General features: G+C 42.9%; 1 non-coding gene across 1 annotated transcript; it reads right to left on the bottom strand.

Annotated features, from left to right (window-relative positions):
- Window positions 1–5,879: 5,879 nt before the first annotated feature.
- On the bottom strand, window positions 5,880–5,951 carry TRNAQ-UUG (transfer RNA glutamine (anticodon UUG)). The gene has a single exon. It is a non-coding gene; the product is annotated as a tRNA-Gln (tRNA).
- Window positions 5,952–18,822: the final 12,871 nt, after the last annotated feature.

An 18,822-nucleotide genomic window follows, 5' to 3' on the forward strand; every position in this document is an offset into this window, starting at 1 on the left:
TAAAATTCTAACCTCTAATTCTAACTTCTAACTCTAATTATCTAATATGGATGAAAAAAGATACAGGTAGACAGGTTTGCACCATAGGTACAGTGTTTTTTTTTAATGTTTAATCAGTACTTATATAGGGAACATGTGGATATTTGTTATATCCAAGAAACTCATATGAAGGGCATTGCTATACTTTGACTAAATAATATACCGTTATAGAACACTCATCCCAAAAAAAATGTGGTGTAGCTATCCTCTCCTCAAATAATATAAAATTAGAGATGATATATAAACAGAGTGATGAGATGGGCAGATTTTCCTTTGTGGTTTGCAAAATTGACGATAGAATATATTCTATACTAAATATACAGGTGATACTCGAAAAATTAGAATATCATGCAAAAGTTCATTTATTTCAGTAATGCAACGTAAAAGGGGAAACTAATATATGAGATAGACGCATTACATGCAAAGCAAGATAGTTCAAGCCGTGATTTCTCATAAGTGAAATGATTATGGCTTACAGCTCATGAAAACCCCAAATCTACAATCTCTGTAAATTAGAATATTGTGAAAAGGTGCAATATTCTAGGCTCACAGTGTCCCACTCTATTCAGCTAAGTAAGCCATAACACCTGCAAGGGGTTTTGAAGTCTTTAAATGGTCTCTCAGTCTGGTTCAGTAGGAATCACAATCATGGGGAAGACTGCTGACCTGAGAGTTGTGCAGAAAACCATCATTGACACCCTCTTACCTGGGCTAAAGAAAAACAGACCTGGTCTGTTGCTCAGTGGTCCAAAGTCCTCTTTTCTGATAAAAGCAACTTTTGCATCTCATTTGGAAACCAAGGACCCAGAGTCTGGAGGAAGAATGGAGAGGCACACACTGCAAGATGCTTGAAGTCCAGTGTGAAGTTTCCACAGTCTGTGTTGATTTGGGCAGCCATGTCATCTGCTGGTGTTGGTCCACTGACTTCATTTTCCAGCGGGACTTGGCACCTGCCCACACTGCCAACAACACCAAAGCCTGCTTCAATGACCGTGGGATTACTGTGCTTGATTGGCCAGCAAACTTGCCTGACCTGAACCCCTACAGAATCTATGGGGCATTGGCAAGAGAAAGATGAGAGACATGAGACCGAACACTGCAGAAGAGCTGAAGGCCGCTATTGAAGCATCCTGGTCTTCCATGACACCTCAGCAGTGCCACAGGCTGATAGCTTCCATGCCACTTTGAGACAGTAATTGCTGCAAAAGGGGTCCAAACAAAGTACTAAGTCCATATGCATGCTTATACTTTTCAGAGGTCCGATATTGTTCTTTGTACACTCCTTGTTTTCTTGATTGCATGTAATAGTCTAATTTACTGAGATTGTGGATTTGGGGTTTTCACGAGCTGTAAACCATAATCATCACACTTATGACAAATCACGTCTTGAACTATCTTGCTTTGCATGTAATGCGTCTATCTCATACATTAGTTTCCCCTTTTACGTTGCATTACTGAAATGAATGAACTTTTGCACGATATTCTAATTTTTCGAGAGTCACCTGTATATGCTCCAAATACGAAACAAGTACATTTTTTTAATACAATTCTACAAAAGGTTAACGCGCTTGTCCAAGGAACCTTCATATGTTGCGGTGATTTTAATTGTATTGCAGAATGTAATATGGATAAACATAATCTAAGCAACATTGGGGGAAGTAATAGAGAGGTCAGCCTTGCAAAAGCCTTTCAGGACACACTGGGTGGATATGAATTATATGATATATGGAGAACTATTAGACCAATGGATAAGGAATACACTTCTCTTTCAAATAGACCCCAATCTTTCTCAAGAATTAATATGATATTAACAAAAGCAGTATCAGTCAATTAAAAAAATATGGTATGGTCAGATCAAGAATCAGTGTGCCTTGAAATTAAAGGGAAATATAATAGAGGAGAAAGGACCTGGCATATGAATTAATGTATTTTTAAAATCTAAGGATGATATTGATGAAATCATAACAACTACTAAATAATTATTTGAGGAAAATTTAACAGCGGATATAAGTCTCGCCAACGCATGGGCTGCGTATAAATGTCTATAAAGAGGTTACTTAATTAAGAAAGAAGCTTTTCTTAAGAAAAAAATGATTCAATGCATCTCTAAGAAGAAGTGCTGATTGGTCATAATGGCATTTGGCCCCGCCCCATCACATCTCCTTGCCGATTTTCCCTATGGGAAAGCATTGGATTGGCTAAAAAGTGGCAATTCTGATGATGTCATCAAGGAGGTGGTAAGGCCCTGGCCTTATCTTATAGTTAGGATAGCCTTATGCCTATCCCACGCATGCTTAAACTCCTTTACTGTGTTAACTAGTGATGTCGCGAACATGAAATTTTCCGTTCTCGTACGGCGAACGTGAACTTCCACAAATGTTCGCGAACAGGCGAACCCGGCGAACCGCCATAGACTTCAATAGGCAGGTGAATTTTAAAACCCACAGGGACTCTTTCTGGCCACAATAGTGATGGAAAAGTTGTTTCAAGGGGACTAACACCTGGACTGTGGCATGCCGGAGGGGGATCTGTGGCAAAACTCCCATGGAAAATTACATAGTTGATGCAGAGTCTGGTTTTAATCCATAAAGGGCATAAATCACCTAACATTCCTAAATTGTTTGGAATAACGTGCTTTAAAACATCAGGTATGATGTTGTATCGATCAGGTAGTGTAAGGGTTACGCCCGCTTCACAGTGACAGACCAAACTCCCCGTTTAACACACCGCAAACAACCGCAAACAGTCCATTTGCACAACCGCAAACTCCCCATTTACACAAGGTTGGATACCGATCGGTGGTTCTCTCTGATTTACTGTACACGACTATTCGATATTCCCACAAATTTTATATAGCATTTTATGTTTGTTTGAGACCACCTTAAAAATATTGTATATCGCTAAAAATCATGATCACTATATACTTCCTCTACAAACCTCTAAAATGAACCAAACTACTCATCGATCCGCTATACCACTTTATCCCACCTAGAACTAGTGCCCAGTTAAAATACTTGACTCTTACTTACCCACACTCAGTCATGCCACACACATTTCACCACTACTCTCACTGAATCCCTCTGACTACGGCTAAATTCATCTTCTACATCAGAACACTACTCCTAAGATTGGGTTGTATCCATGTCTCGGGTCTTTCATTTAGAATAGGGGCAGCTTCGGTCTCCTTCACCACTGACACTCCAGTGCATATTATTAAAATATTGGGCACATGGAAATCCTCAGTCTACAACCGATATATTCCTCATCCCGAGAAAGAAATGAGGAAAGCTTTTAAAAGCTTTTAAAAGTTTGGCTTTGTAAATTGTATGCAATAAGTGTGTTTTTCTTTAATACCTTTTCACCCTCTTTGCATGAACCCGATTTACATATACTACTAATATGTTTCTGAACATATATATTATATTATTCACTCACTCACTCAATCACTCTCTGGGCCGGCCTAAGACATCATGCTGCCTAGGTCCAACGATAAATGACTATGGGGGATAATGTATAACAAACACAGGTTACTGGCTATGGGAGGATAATGTATAATAAGCACAGGTTACTGGCTATGGGGGGATGATGTATAATAAGCACAGGTTACTGGCTATGGGGGGATGATGTATAATAAACACAGGTTACTGGCTATTGGGGGGATAATGTATAATAAACACAGGTTACTGGCTATGGGAGGGATAATGTATAATAAATACAGGTTACTGGCTATGGGAGGATAATGTATAATAAGCACCGGTTACTGGCTATGGGGGGATAATGTATAATAAACACAGGTTACTGGCTATGGGAGGATAATGTATAATAAACACAGGTTACTGGCTATGGGGGGGATAATATATAATAAACACAGGTTACTGGCTATGGGAGGGATAATGTATAATAAACACAGGTTACTGGCTATGGGAGGATAATGTATAATAAACACAGGTTACTGGCTATGGGAGGGATAATGTATAATAAACACAGGTTACTGGCTATGGGAAGATAATGTATAATAAACACAGGTTACTGGCTATGGGGGGATAATGTATAATAAGCGCAGGTTACTGGCTATGGGAGGATAATGCATAATAAACACAGGTTACTGGCTATGGGAGGGATAATGTATAATAAATACAGGTTACTGGCTATGGGAGGATAATGTATAATAAACACAGGTTACTGGCTATGGGGGGATAATATATAATAAACACAGGTTACTGGCTATGGGAGGGATAATGTATAATAAACACAGGTTACTGGCTATGGGAGGATAATGTATAATAAACACAGGTTACTGGCTATGGGAGGGATAATGTATAATAAACACAGGTTACTGGCTATGGGAAGATAATGTATAATAAACACAGGTTACTGGCTATGGAGGGATAATGTATAATAAGCGCAGGTTACTGGCTATGGGAGGATAATGCATAATAAACACAGGTTACTGGCTATGGGAGGGATAATGTATAATAAACACAGGTTACTGGCTATGGGGGGATAATGTATAATAAACACAGGTTACTGGCTATGGGAGGGATAATGTATAATAAACACAGGTTACTGGCTACGGGGGGGATAATGTATAATAAACACAGGTTACTGGCTATGGGGGGGCTATGGGGGGATAATGTATAATAAACACAGGTTACTGGCTATAGGAGGATACTGTATAATAAACACAGGTTACTGGCTATGTTATATTATTTTTAAACCTTTGCCCCTCTAATTTAAGACTAAGTCCTCTTGTTGTGGTAGTTTTTCTTCTTTTAAATATGGTCTCCTCCTTTACTGTGTTGATTCCTTTTATGTATTTAAATGTTTCTATCATATCCCTCCTGTCTCGTCTTTCCTCCAAGCTATACATGTTAAGATCCTTTAACCTTTCCTGGTAAGTTTTATCCTGTAATCCATGAACCAGTTTAGTAGCCCTTCTCTGAACTTTCTCTAAGGTATCAATATCCTTTTGAAGATACGGTCTCCAGTACTGCGTACAATACTCCAAGTGAGGTCTCACCAGTGTTCTGTACAATGGCATGAGCACTTCCCTCTTTCTACTGCTAATACCTCTCCCTATACAACCAAGCATTCTGCTAGCATTTCCTGCTGCTCTATTACATTGTCTGCCTACCTTTAAATCATCAGAAATAATCACCCCTAAATCCCTTTCCTCAGATGTTGAGATTAGGACTCTATCAAATATTCTGTACTCTGCCCTTGGGTTTTTACATCCAAGATGCATTATCTTGCACTTATCCACATTAAATGTCAGTTGCCACAACTTTGACCATTTTTCTAGTTTACCTAAATCATTAGCCATTTGACTTATCCCTCCTGGAACATCAACCCTGTTACATTTCTTAGTATCATCAGCAAAAAGACATACCTTACCATCAAGACCTTCTGCAATATCACTAATAAGAATATGAAAGAGAATGGGTCCAAGTACAGATCCCTGAGGTACCCCACTGGTGACAAGCCCAAGCTTTGAATATACTCCATTTACTACAACCCTCTGTTGCCTGGCACTCAGCCACTGCCTAACCCATTCAACAATATTGGAATCCAAACTTAAATATTGCAGTTTATTGATAAGCCTTCTATGTGCAACAGTGTCAAAAGCCTTACTGAAATCTAGGTAAGCAATGTCTACTGCACCACCCTGATCTATAATTTTAGTTACCCAATCAAAAAAAATCAATAAAATTAGTTTGGCATGATCTCCCTAAGAAAATTGTATATATATTAATATAACTGCGCTAGTACCAATTCGTAGAACAATTACTCACATTCACCAGGATATTTCACTTTTTTTCTCTCCTTTTTTAAATTAAATTAGGTTCCACCAAGATTTGAACTTGGATCGCTGGATTCAAAGTCCAGAGTGCTAACCATTACACCAAGGAACCACTGTAAAAATGGGAAATTAAGACAAATTTGCAACTTTGGCTGACTGTTGCTCATGCTTTTATGGAAGAACAGTATGATTTAGGGACTTCTAAAAGGTTTGAAATGAACTATTTTTACACATATGTTGCGCTAGGTTATTTCTTTATTTTTATCGGCACTGCAGTGACCACGCTCTATAATCTATTTTATCTGATCTTAAATTCTAAACTCTATAATCAACCATACTTTCCATAGATGATATAAATTCTACCCTTACATTTTGTGTAATTATACCCCACTCCCCTTAGAATATAAACTCATTTGAGCAGTGTCCTCGCCACCTTCTGATTTTTACACATAAAATCCATGAAAAGTTTGTTAAAATGTGTTTTCTTAAATCCTGTCTTCCTGCCAAAAGTTTCATTTGTTTTGTGTTCAAGACTTGTCACATGTTTCACGAAGTCAAACTTTTCTCTATTTGTTTCAGGTAGAAGCATGACTTGTTTTCCGTTATCCTGATCATTTCACATACGACTGTTATATGTCAATCGAACTCGAGGGAGATTTTCATAGACACACTCTATAAAACAGACACCCCAAGCATCATCATAACTACAGCCCATCATATTGATTCTGGTACAAGGAGGCTAAGGAGCATTCTCTATGTGTCTTTTCTTTAACATCGATTACAAAAGTGATTTTACCAAATTAAGAGTCTACCTGGCACCCAAAAACCAATGGAGAATTGTTCATAACTCTTATGGTGAACTACATTTACAAAAGCTCCCTTTGTTAAAGAAACACTATAGGTACTCAGACCACTCGATGAAGTGGTCTGGGTGCAGTGGCCTTATCCTTTTAACCTTGCATTGTAAAACATTACTGTTTTATAGATATGTTAATGTTTTAAATGCAGGGCTCAACACATCTCTAGTGGCTGTCTTCCTGAGAATCATTAGTCTAGTGGTAGTTCCACTGATATGACCAACTCGTGATGTGACATTCGACATCCTAACACATTGCATGAGGATGTCAGATATAATGACATAATTGTCATGGAAAAGCATTGGATTGAATGCTTCTCTGTAAGAAGCATTTGACTGGATGAGTGTGATTCTTGCCACGCATGTGCTTCTCAGGCCCAATGCTTCTGAGAGGCATTGGATTGGGTGAGAAGACGAATATGAGACAGCATGCGGAACGACATAACATGGATTGAATCTCATGCTGGAAACAAGGTAAGCAAAACCCTTTTTTATTTCCTTTTTAAAAGATTAATTCAGGGGGACCTGCATCTAAACAGGGAGTAGAACACTATAGGTTTAGGAATACATGTTTCCATTCTTAACTCTATAGTGTTCCTTTAAGTGAACCTTTGACAGTTTAGTACATGTTGCTGTTCGTTCTCTCTCCTACGTGTCTACAAAATGTAACATGTCTATAACCTTTGCCATACATCTTCCCATAGTATACCATTAACTCACTCTTTTACCTGCATAGACTGTCTTGCTTGCTTTCCTGCTCCATAATTTTGATTATATTTATATAGATCCTAATCCGGCAGACTCTCTGTCAACAGGTTATGAATGTGATTCAAGAATAGGGAAGGTGGGAGGAGGAATATGTAGATTAATCCATAGCACATAAATCAGACTCAGCATTATCGTTACATTCCCACAACGCAAGACAGTCACAAGGTATATGTTGAACTGTTTTTTAAAAAATTTTCATCTATAGATTTTGGGCAGTGTGAGATGTCCACAGAGAAAATTATTTTTTAGACCAAAATTAGAAAAGGTAATTCTGTGATGCTTTTAAGGAAATGATTAATTAAATGATGCTATGAATATGTATACATGGGACTTACAATATGTAATAATTGAAGTTTTTTTGTCTGTGCATGTTTATGTATATTGTATTTCATAGTAGTAAAAGATCATCTGTCTTTAGTTACTGACCTGCACTAACTAAGAGGGCAGTACAGGTAGATCACTTTGGATAAAGTAAGTACATTTGTTGGGAATAACATAAAATAGCAGAACAAGAGTTAACTTAACCTGGACAGAAGACATCTTCAATCTAAACAATGTTATGATGTGCAAATGTAACGCAACTGAATTAGTATGTGTAGGAATGACCATATAGCAGACATGACAGTAACTGAATAATTACCCTTATGTACATCTGTTCCTATAAAACCATTAACAAACAAATTAACAAAAAAAAAAAAACTAACTTTGAAGGATATAGTGTCTGGTGATCACTACAACATAACATTGGATGGGGAAGAATGGGTCCTTTAAAGGGAACCTGTCACTTCCCATGTTTTCAAGATTTACCAGATACATATTTGTGAGGTGCAAAAAAAAATGTAAATGTTAAAATACACTCCTCTTTAACGTGCAACTGGATGCCTCCATCTTAGCTCCCATTCAATAATTTTTTTTTATAACCTCAGTCCTTTGCATTTGTCAGTTAGCATAGAAAAAGCATGCAAGGTAGAAGAGAAATTAAACAATATCTTAATGTCTGCCCTGACTTTGACTTGTCTGAACTGGATTATGATGCCATTTGCCAAATATATAATATAAATTTAAAAGAAAATATAGCATCTCCTGAAAAAAGTGTTATCACAAGTTATAGGTAATTTTTTATTGTTTTGGTCAATGGTGTATATTGTTGAGTGACAGGTCCTATTTCTGGTCCATATGTATATCATAATAAGCTCCTTGTATAGCTGCCAATTGTATTTCACTATAAAAGACTGTTTACTTCCAATCCTTTTCCATCGAGGTGGTAAATTTGTGAATGATTGTAATTTTTTTCCTCTTCTGTTGCTGCCCTGCTTCATTTGCAGCATTCCATCTTAAAGGGACACCGTGGGCACCCAGACCACTACAGCTAATTGAAGTAGTCTGGGTGCTGTCTCCCTATTGCACTTAGTGCTGCAATGTAAAACATTACAGTTGAGCACAATGCAGCCTTTCATACACAGACCCCTCGCATGGAGTCTCCATTTATTGTATAGCTGATCCTGTCCTGGCGTCTCTATGTCTGAAAGAAGATTGAGTTATCCTTCACTTAAACTAATTATCTCCCAGAGACAGAGAGCCCAATACAAAATAACCACCAAAACACCAATAAAACAACCATGAACCCCCACATATTATATTTCCCCTAATAGGTCTTATCTGAGCGCCCATCCTGGGAAAATAGTGCCTGTATCCATGGAGAATTGGCGAATCGCCACAGGGACAAAGTTCTGGTCACTTTAAAAGTTCTAGCCAAAATTATTTCCAGGTGGTGGTCGCAGTATATCTGTCATTTATTGGGAGCTCTGGTGGGTTAAAACAGGGGTGCTCCCTCCTGGCTCTCAGGATTCTTCACCCTGATCACCTGTATTTCTGCTCAGAAAAAGTGCTCTCCTAGCTTGTTGGTATAGGGGTCAAGACAGTGAGGCAATATGACCGAGTAAGGGTTCCAGAGGAAACATAGTCAGGTCGCGCTGAAGAGGGTTAGGATACTCTGGCTCCCTCTAACCATTAGCCGGCAATGGTTGGACCCTGGGAAAGCATTTGCTGCCCCCCACTCCCTGGCATGCAATCTACAACGCGGTGGTGGAACTAAAGTAGAGAGGGCCCTGGTGCAAGACTTTTTTTGGGCCCCACTATTGAAAGGGTGGCCTTAAGGTAAATCCCCATCTCTCATGCAACTCCAACAATGCTTTGACTGCTGGGGCTCTGCCATTTCCCCATGCTTGCAGGCAGGGCCGGCGCCACCTGTAAGGCGACTGAGGCAGCTAGGGATAAGGACCACTAGGGGAGGGGGATAAGGACCACTAGGGGAGGGGGGATAAGGACCACTAGGGGAGGGGGATAAGGACCACTAGGGGAGGGAGGGAGGGGGGATAAGGACCACTATGGGAGGTTGGGGGGGATAAGGACCACTAGGGGGTTTGGGAGAGGGAGGACCACTAAGGGGGGAGGGGGGAGTGAGAAGACCACAAGGGGGACTGCAGAGGGACAGGGGACCAAGGGAGAGCACTAAGTGACAGAAGGGGAGAACACGGAGGGACAGAAGGGAAGGAGAAATCAATAATTGAGGGGAGAGCACTATGAATTTTTTTTTAAAAAGAAAGCTGTTCCCATCTCAGTCCCTATCCTACCCCACAAACCCTCTCTTTTACACTACACACATACACAATGCATCCCCCCCCACACACACAGAAACATACAATGCATTCCTACTCACACACAGACACAACCGAAACACACAATTCATCCCTTACGTTCTCTTACACAATTAATGCACCCCTTACAGACACACACTGCATTCAATTACATACACAGAAACAAACCTTGCACCCCTTACACACACACACACACACACACACACACACACAGAGAAACATACAATGCATTCCTTACACGCAAACACACACTACATCCCCTATAAACACACTACATCCCTTACACAAATTGCACACATAAAACATCCCCAACTCATGGATGGGCCATGTAGGTGGATTTATGGGTGGGCATTGTAGGCGTATGCCCCCTGGGGGCCCAGACCTTGAGCTGTGTAAGGGGCCCTAAAAAATGGAGCTGCTTCCTGTTCGTTAATTGTTGTGAGCACTGTTAAAAACAGTCTCCAGAGAGCCTCTTCTACACCAGACCTGTGGAGCCAGACTGAGCCCATCATCAGCCTCTTGTCCTCATCTGGTGGTAAGTAGGCAATCCAATATATTATTAGTGGCACTAATCTCTAATTTACCTCACATTAAATGGATACTATAGTCACCAGAAACCTCTGTTTCCTTTACCCTGCCGCCGGCGGACTGACAGGAAGTGCTCACTGTGCTCACTGCACCGGTGATTTCGGGAGCAGGGATCCGGCGCCCCCTGCTAAGGTGCGCCCTAGGCGGCTGCCTAGGTCGCCTTACAGGTAGCGCCGGCCCTGCACACACACATACCCTGACAGACATACTGACAGACAGACACACAGACAGACATACTGACACACACACTCAGGCACACATACACTGACAGACACACTGACAGACATACTGACACACTCACTGACAGACATACTGACACACAAACACTCAGAGACACCAACACACATACACTGATACACACACTCAGACACACTAACACACAAACACATAAACTGGCAGACATACTGACACATAAACTGACAGACATACTGACACAGACACACACACTCAGACACACATATATTGAAAGACATACTGACAGACACACTGACAGACATACTGACATACCGACACTTACTTAAAACACATGGAGGAGAGGGGAAAAGGAGAGCCAGGGGAGGTGATATAGTCTCTTGTGAGTCATGTGAGATTCCCTCCACAAACACCCTGATGAGCCTTATGCTGTAATCCATTCTCCAATTTATACAGGGCTTTCTGGATAGCCATTGATGATATTCTGTGTGGCTGGTATGTAGCTGTCGTTATAATGTCTGTGTATGTCTGATTTCACATTCATTGTCAGATTGTATAGAATATGATTTTATTCACATTTAAACTTATAAGAAAAAATATTTACTGTTACATAAATTTGTGATACTTTTCTTTGTCAACATCAGATTATTTGCTTCTTTCTTTCAGGGTTCCAGCAAGGTGATGGGTTTATCGCTTAGTGGGGGTAAGAAACTACATAGTGTGACTGTAATTTATTACATATATTCACATCAAAGAATAATATATCAAAGAAGTTTAATATACTCCACAATTTTAAGAGGATTCTGTATCTCAGACATAAACACATGTCGATACTGCTAGACAAATATGCAATCACACTCCCCGACTCATCTGAATTTATAAAATAACTTGTTTGTGCCAATTCTCGAAGCAGGCACTTGATGGTACAGGCGCACTTTTTATTCATTTTTCTTCTCAGACAGAAATTTCAATCTCTACACTTTCTGAATTTATTTCATTTTTAATCCATCCTATTCATTTTGCCTCCTTCTATTGAACTTATCTTGTATATATTCTGATTCTTCTGAAGTAGTTTAAGTTGGGCTTCCATCTGATCAGTTCCTAGGTAGAACGTGTTAAATAGTAGTGAGGCAAAGTAAATTCAAAAGTGTTTGATTATTAGTAAAGAAACCATTAGACTGCCTGGTAGACAGTAAAAACTATTTATCCCAAAAAAGTTATACCAAAAGTATCTGAAACTGCTATGTTTACAGCAGAAAGGGTCAATCCTAGATGGGCCTGGCACCCAGACCACTTCATTAAGCTAAAGTGGTCTGGGTGCCTATAGTGGTCCTTTAAGGAACATTACAGGGTCAGGAACACAAACACGTATTCCTGACCCTATAGGGTTAAAAATGCTATCTAGCCCCCCTCCCCCCCCCCCCCCCCCATTACCTCCCTAAATATAGCATTTCCCTAAATCTTACCTTTACTCCAGTCTGCTGCTGGCTCTGCCCCTGATCTGCTTGCTTGGTTGACATCAGAGGCGGCTCTCTAATTAGGCGGTTTAGGCGGCCGCCTAAGGCCTCGCGCTAGAAGGGGCCTCGCGGCCGCCTAAACCGTATAATTAGAGAGCCGCTGCAGGGCTCTCTTTCCCAGTAAAAAAAAATAAATTAATAAACGCTTTAAAGCCGGCCGGCGGCCGCATTAAGATTGCCGCGGCGCCGGCGCTATTAAAAGATGAAACCCTCTCACATGGGTTTCATCCGTGCAGGAGTGAGTCCCCTCCCCTCCTCCTGCACACTTCCTGGTAATCGGCCAATCCGCGATGCCGATGACGTCACGACGCGACGACGTCATGACGTAACCCCTCCCTGCATTCCCCCGCCTGCGGTACCAAGAAGAAGAGAGAAGAGTAGCTGCTGCTGAAGAAAACAGAGCAAAGGAGAAGAGAGAAAACGGAGAAAACGGACGGACTCAGGAGAGCAGAGGAGAAGAGAGAAAAAGGTAAGGAGAGCAAAGTAAAATAAATTAAAGGGGAAGGGAAGGAGTGCAAAGGAAAATTAAATTAAAGGGAAAGGAAAGGAGACCAAAGAAAATAAATTAAAGGGGAAGGGAAGGAAAGCAAATTAAAATAAATTAAAGGGGAAGGGAAGGAGAGCAAAGGAAAATTAAATTAAAGGGAAAGGAAAGGAGAGCAAAAGAAAATTAAATTAAAGGGAAAGGAAAGGAAAGGAGAGCAAAAGAAAATTAAATTAAAGGGAACGGAAAGGAAAGGAGAGCAAAAGAAAATTAAATTAAAGGGAAAGGAAAGGAGAGCAAAAGAAAATTAAATTAAAGGGAAAGGGAAGGAGAGCAAAAGAAAATTAAATTAAAGGGAAAGGGAAGGAGAGCAAAAGAAAATTAAATTAAAGGGAAAGGGAAGGAGAGCAAAAGAAAATAAATTAAAGGGGAACGGAAGGAGAGCAAAGGAAAATAAATTAAAGGCAAAGAGAGCACATTGAAAATAAATTAAAGGGGAAGGGAAAGAGAGCAAAGGAAAATAAAGAAAAGGGAAGGAGAGCAGAGCAGAAGAGAGAAAAAAAGCAGGAGAGCTGTACCCCTCCCCCCCCCCCATCTTTCCACAGAATAATGGTGGTATATCATGACAATATTACTTAACAATTTTAAATATTATTAATATAATAATTCATTATAATATATTACCATAATTATATAAATTATTATCATTAAAGGAAAACTCCAGTGCCAGGAAAACAATCCGTTTTCCTGGCACTGGAGGTACCCTCTCCCTCTCACCCCCCAATACCCGGTTACTGAAGGGGTGAAAACCCCTTCAGTCACTTACCTGAGGCAGCGACGATGTCCCTCGTCGCTGTCTCCTCCTCCGCGCCGCTCCTCCTACTGTCTCCGTCGGCCGGTGGGCGAGACTGATCCCGCCCACCGGCCGAGGAGACCTAATGCGCATGCGCGGCAATGCCACGCATGCCCATTAGCGCTCCCCATAGGAAAGCATTGAAAAATATTTTCAATGCTTTCCTATGAGGAAATGAGTGACGCTGGAGGTCCTCACACAGCATGAGGACGTCCAGCGACGCTCTAGCACAGATAATCTGTGCTATGAAGGAGGAAGTGACCTCTAATGGCTGTCTTGGAGACAGCCACTAGAGGTGGAGTTAACCCTGCAAGGTAATTATTGCAGTTTATAAAAAACTGCAATAATTACACTTGCAGGGTTAAGAGTAGTGGGAGTTGGCACCCAGACCACTCCAATGAGCAGTGGTCTGTGTGCCTGGAGTGTCCCTTTAATAATATATTAACTCCTTGGCTGACATCAAAATTGAAGATCTCAGCCAATCCGATGCTTTCCTATGGGAAAGCATTGTGATTGACTGAGATCATCAGTTTAGATTATGTTAGCCAATTGGGCGGATCCGGCGCTGACGGACTTGTGCAGCTATAGAAATTAGGTACGTTTTTACTTCATTGGGGGGGTGGGGGCTAAATAGTTTAACACAATAGGGTCAGGAATACACATTTGTGCTCCTGATACTGTAGTGTTCTTTTAATACACTGTTGACAACTTTATTTCAGTTTTAGGAGACATCAACAGGAATATCTAAGTAGTCAGCCACAAACCTTTTATCTATACCCAATGTTTGTATATAGGTATTTTGTAGAATAATTTATTAACAAAAATAAGTTTGTTAATAGTGAGATTATGAGGTTTATTAATGTTTGCCTTAAAATATCCCATTTATACAGTTAATTTTAATATCAGCTGCTTATTTTTTATTTTTAGCGCGTGTGGCGGGGGGGAGGGGGGCCTCATATTTGATTTTCGCCTAAGGCCTCAAAAAGTCTAGAGCCGCCTCTGGTTGACATCATCAGATGTGTTGCTCATTACCAATAAAAATGCTTTACCATAAGAAAGTTCAGTGTCTCCATGCAGAGGGTGGAGACACTGAATGCCACAGCACTGCCCCAGGAAGCAGCATTAGTAGCCATCTGAGGAGTGGCCAGTGGAGGTATCCCTAGGCTGTAATGTAAACACTGCACTGCAAAAAGCCTGAAGGGAATGATTATACTCACCAGAACAAATGCAATAATCTGATGACTATAGTGTCCCTTTAAACAACAGCTGACCTCATGAACTTCTTGAGCTTTGAAGTGTGTTTTATCACATGCACACAAATTCCATAAAGAAACATAAGAAACAGTAGACAGAAGAAAATCCAGGGTTACTCCAAACACCGTGACCACTTGATCATGATACTTTGATTGTTTGCATGCAGCATTTCTGTATGCTGCATATACAGAGTAATTTATTTATTCAATATATTCAATATAGAATTACAAAGTATCAATGTATTGCAACTTAAACAATACACATGCCTAAAACCATCAGTCTGCACACTGTTACCTTCACACAGCAGGGGAAATAATGTACTCTGTTTTGTCTAAAGAAAGCCTTTGGCTATTGCAAGACTTTCCCTTGACAGAGGTCTTCTATATCCGAAACTGGGTAAATTCTTTCCCCTGCTGCACTCTGTGTGAACATAACAGTGAGCAGACGGATGTGTATAGACTGCAGACTGGTGTATATATTTTTTCTTTTTTTCTCTACTTCTCTGATGTATAGCCTGTATTTACTAATGCTATATGATAATTACTACCATGTGTGAGTATGTTTACTGTAATTCACTTTTCTGTCCACTAGGGGAAATGATTGTGCTTGCAGACACCACTAAATGTACTTTTCTGCATTGGGTTGTGTATTCCTATTACTATATAATCTAATGTCAAATATGTGCTTATTTAGGTGTCACTGACACCTGGTGCAAGAATATTTATTTTGCTCTTGGAGAGTGTGACTATATCCTCCCCTTCACAAAAATGACACATCTAACAACACCCAATGTCTATGGAAACCACTCCACCTCTTTGGATCCCCCATCTTCACTAGGTAACATGTCACCCACTTTCTACCAGTTTTTTCCCAATAAGCTTATCAGTGCTATCTCTGTCCCCATACAGCTTCTCAGTGTTATCTTCATCCCAAAATAGCAAATCAGCACCATATGTGTGCCCAAATAGCGCATTAGTGCCTGAGGTGGATCCAGAACCTAGTCTCGGGAGGGGCAGTGCAGTGATAGGGGCTGTAATTGAGGAGTTAGTGATTGTAGCGATGTAGTGGGGGATAGAGGCTGTTGTGGAGTGATAGGGACTGTAATAGTAGTGTTTGGAGTTACAGCTATAGGCTGTAATTGAGGGGGGTAAGCAAATGTAGTGGTGGGTTAGGATCTAAAAAGGTGGATGGCTGCAATTGGGGAAAGGGTTTGTAGTGTGGTGACATGGGCTGCAATTGGCTGTAGAGGGGAGAATATGGACTGTAGTAGGGTAGGGACTGTAGTATGCGAAAAGGGGCTGTAGTGGGGGTATGGTGTGTAAAAGGGGGGCTAGGGGCTGTAGTGGGGGATGATGGCTGCAGTGGGAGGGGTATAGGGGCTGTAGTGAGGAGGATATGAGCTGTAATTGGGATGATAGAAGCTGCAGTGGGCGGATGGGGCTGCATTTGTGGGGGAGGGATTGTATTGAGGGATAGGAACTATATTTGTAGGTAGGGACTGTAGTAGGGATGGGGCTGCAGTGAGGGGATAGGGGCTGCTGTTTGATTATAAGCATAGTATTTTAGCTCCTTCCCATGAAAGTAGTGTTTATAGAGAAAGAATTTACTTAGACCATCTGGATACCAAATCCGGAGGTCTATAGTAAGTACTGGAGTAGGAAAGATGGGATTACCAAATCAATTAATGATAGGACCGTAAAGAGTCTTTAGCAAAAATAACAAAATAGGTGGTCAAATACCCGAATTGGGTAAAGAATCTCGCCTCAAACTATCTTGGTCAATGGGGTACTTTATAGATATTAGACTTTAATCATGGAAGGTCAATTCTGATAGCTACAGACAGCAGATAAGCTTAGCTCCAAGTTGCTAAGTAAAGTATTGACTAGAAACACAAAGCTCTATAGGCCACAACTAGCGTCTGTGGAATTATCTAAATAGAGCCAACAGGATTAAAAAGTAGTCTTGCAAAGTAGTCTTGCAAATAATCAACAGTTCAAAACTGCAAACATACAGGGGCGGACTGACACCTCACAGGGCCCTCGGGCAGTGGGTAATCAAGGGCCCACCCTCCTGGTTTTCTGGCCCCCTGCTACTCTTCTCCCCCTTCTTTCTGCCGCTTTTACACATATATTATGTGTAGGCTGCCCAGCACACAGAATGGCTGCGTGAGAGCCACACATACCTGAGGTGGGAGCAGAGGTGGGTACTGGGGGCAGAGATGGGCACAGGGGGGCTGATGTGGGTACTGGGGGGCTGAGGTGGGAGCAGAGGTGGGTACTGGGGGCGGAGCTGGATACAGGGGGCTGAGGTGGGTACAGGGGGCTGAGGTGGGTACAGGGGGGCTGAGGTGGGAGCAGAGGTGGGTACAGGAGGGCTGAGGTGGTAACAGGGGGGCTGAGGTGGGAGCACAGGTGGGTACTGGGCACTGAGGTGGGTACAGTGGTGGGTACATGGGGGCTGAGGTGGGTACATGGGGGCTGAGGTGGGAGCAGAGGGGGCTGAAGTGGGTACAGGGGGGCTGATGTGGGCACTGGGGGCTGAGATGGGAGCACAGGGGGGCTGAGGTGGGAGAAGAGGTGGGTACTGGGGGCTGAGGTGGGCACAGGGGGGCTGATGTAGGTACTGGTGGCTGAGGTGGTTACAGGGGGGCTGAGGTGGGAGCACAGGTGGGTACAGGGGGGCTGAGGTGGGAGCAGAGGTGGGTACTGGGGGCTGAGGTGGGTTCAGGGGGGCTGAGGTGGGAGCAGAGGTGGATACTGGGGGTTGAGGTGGGTACAGGGGGGCTGAGGTGGGAGCAGAGGTGGGTACTGGGGGCTGAGGTGGGTAAAGGGGGGCTGAGGTGGGAGCAGAGGCGGGTACTGGGGGCTGAGGTGGGTACAGGGGGGCTGATGTGGGTACTGGGGGGTTGAGATGGGAGCACAGGTGGGTACTGGGGGCTGAGGTGGGTACATGGGGCTGAGGTGGGAGCAGAGGTGGGTACTGGAGGCTGAGGTGGGTACAGGTGGCTGAGGTGGGTACAGGGGGGCTTAGGTGGGAGCAGAGGTGGGTACTGGAGGCTAAGGTGGGTACTGGGGGCTGAGGTGGTTACAGGGGGGCTGAGGAGGGTACAGGGGGGCTAAGGTGGGAGCACAGATGGGTACTGGGCACTGAGGTGGGTACAGTGAGGCTGAGGTATGTACAGGGGGGCTCAAGTGGGAGCAGAGGTGGGTACTGGGGCTGAGGTGGGTACAGGGGGGCTGATGTGGGCACTGAGGTGGGTACAGGGGGCTGAGGTGGGCACAGGGGGGCTGAGGTGGGAGCAGAGGTGGGTACTGGGGGCTGAGGTGGGAGCAGAGGTGGGTACAGGGGGCTGAGGTGGTTACATGGGGGCTTAGGTGGGAGCAGAGGTGGGTACTGGGGGCTAAGGTGGGTACTGGGGGCTGAGGTGGTTACAAGGGGGCTGAGGTGGGTACAGGGTGGCTGAGGTGGGAGCACAGATGGGTACTGGGCACTGAGGTGGGTACAGTGGGGCTGGGGTGGGTACAGGGGGGCTCAAGTGGGAGCAGAGGTGGGTACTGGGGCTGAGGTGGGTACAGGGGGCTGATGTGGGCACTGAGGTGGGTACAGGGGGCTGAGGTGGGAGCAGAGGTGGGTACAGGGGGGCTGAGGTGGGCACAGGAGGGCTGAGGTGGGCACAGGGGGCAAGGTGAGAGCAGAGGTGGGTACAGGGGGCTGAGGTGGGAGCAGAGGTGGGTACAGGGGGGCTAAGGTGGGCACAGGGGGGCTGAGGTGGGCACAGGGGGGCTGAGGTGGGCACAGGGGGCTAAGGTGAGAG

This window comes from Pelobates fuscus, chromosome 12 (assembly GCF_036172605.1).
Source record: "Pelobates fuscus isolate aPelFus1 chromosome 12, aPelFus1.pri, whole genome shotgun sequence".
NCBI lineage: Eukaryota > Metazoa > Chordata > Amphibia > Anura > Pelobatidae > Pelobates > Pelobates fuscus.